The sequence below is a fragment of the Lathyrus oleraceus genome, chromosome 2 (assembly GCF_024323335.1).
Source record: "Lathyrus oleraceus cultivar Zhongwan6 chromosome 2, CAAS_Psat_ZW6_1.0, whole genome shotgun sequence".
Lineage (NCBI taxonomy): Eukaryota > Viridiplantae > Streptophyta > Magnoliopsida > Fabales > Fabaceae > Lathyrus > Lathyrus oleraceus.
In genome coordinates this window covers 87,061,523-87,063,030 of record NC_066580.1, presented here as the reverse complement: position 1 = coordinate 87,063,030, position 1,508 = coordinate 87,061,523, and the positions used below count along the sequence as shown (strand labels likewise).

Genomic DNA, 1,508 nt, shown 5'->3' with positions numbered 1-1,508 from the left:
TGGGTTTCAAGCATCTTATTATGAGTAATGATTTGATCAACCTTGGTTCCTAACTGGGTAATTAGTTCGTTAACATGGACGCTTTGGTTCATGAACTCTTTGTTTTTCTGTTTTTGAGCAACGATGAAATCTTTTACAATTTCTTCAAAGCTCGGGTTTGGCGGTACAGGTTGCATAGGTTGATTTGTTCTAGGGGCTTGGTAACCTTGTTGTCTCGGAGGTGCGGTATTTTGAATAGGGTTATTATTTTTGTAGGAGAAGTTTGGGTGATTCCTCCATCCAGGGTTATATGTGTTAGAAAATGGGTTCCCTTGGGTATAGTTCACTTGCTCAGTGTTGGTTTCATTTAACAGATTGCATTCGGCGGATTGGTGTCCTTGCGTTCCACATATCTCACAATTCGGCGAAACTGCGGCTACAGTATTCGGAGTTGTACACATATGTTCGACTCTAAGGGCCAACGCGTCCATTTTAGCCTGCATCATGTCTATAGAGCTTAGCTCATGTATTCCTCCTTGGGCTTCCTTCTTTTCCACTATCGCTCGTTCTACTCCCCATGATTGATGGTTTTGGGCCATATCCTCGATAAGGGCACTAGCTTCAGGGTAAGGTTTATTCATCAGTGCGCCACCAGCGGCAGCGTCGATGGTCATCTTAGTGTTATAATGAAGTCCATTATAGAAGGTTTGGATGATTAGCCAATTCTCTAAGCCATGGTGTGGGCATGCTCTTAATAGTTCTTTATATCTCTCCCAGGCTTCGAACAACGACTCTCCTTGGAGTTGGGTAAATCTAGTTATAAGGTTTCGAAGAAGAGCGGTCTTACTTGGGGGAAAATATCTAGCAAGAAAAACTTTCCTAAGGTCATCCCAAGTTGTTATTGAATTGGGTGGAAGGGAATCTAACCATGATAGAGCTTTATCTCTGAGGGAAAAGGGAAATAATCTTAAGCGTATCGCCTCAGGAGAAGCTCCATTGGTTTTAAAGGTGTCTGCTAACTGAAGAAAGTTTTTTAAATGTTGGTTTGGGTTATCAGTAGCGAGACCTGAGAATTGTCTCTGTTGCACTAATTGCAGCAGGGATGGTTTAAGTTCAAAATTATTGGCTGGGATAACGGGGTTTACTATACTGGAACTAGGTTCCTCGTTTGATGGTTGGGCGAAGTCCTTAAGAGGTCTTCGGTTTTGTTCTTCGGCCATAGTTATCCTATTCCTATGGAAAAATAAACGTGCGCGAGCGTAACGTTCAGGTTCAGCTAGAGGGTCTACTAAACTTCCGGCACTGCGAGTCTTTCGCATTGACCGGTGGGTAACAACCTTAGTCTAAACGGTATAACTACAGGGTAATGAAATTTGACGAAATTGGTCCCCGGCAACGGCGCCAAAAACTTGATGCGTGTTTTTCGCAAGTGTACGAATCACGTCAAAGTAATATAAAAGATTATCGAATCCACAGAGACCAAGTGTCAATCTATCAAACCTGTTGTTATGGTGTGTATCTAAGGCAAC

General features: G+C 42.6%; 1 non-coding gene across 1 annotated transcript; it reads left to right on the top strand.

Annotated features, from left to right (window-relative positions):
• The first annotated feature begins 708 nt into the window (after nt 1–708).
• Nucleotides 709–815, top strand: LOC127124693 (small nucleolar RNA R71). Its single transcript, XR_007804154.1, has one exon. It is a non-coding gene; the product is annotated as a small nucleolar RNA R71 (small nucleolar RNA).
• Nucleotides 816–1,508: the final 693 nt, after the last annotated feature.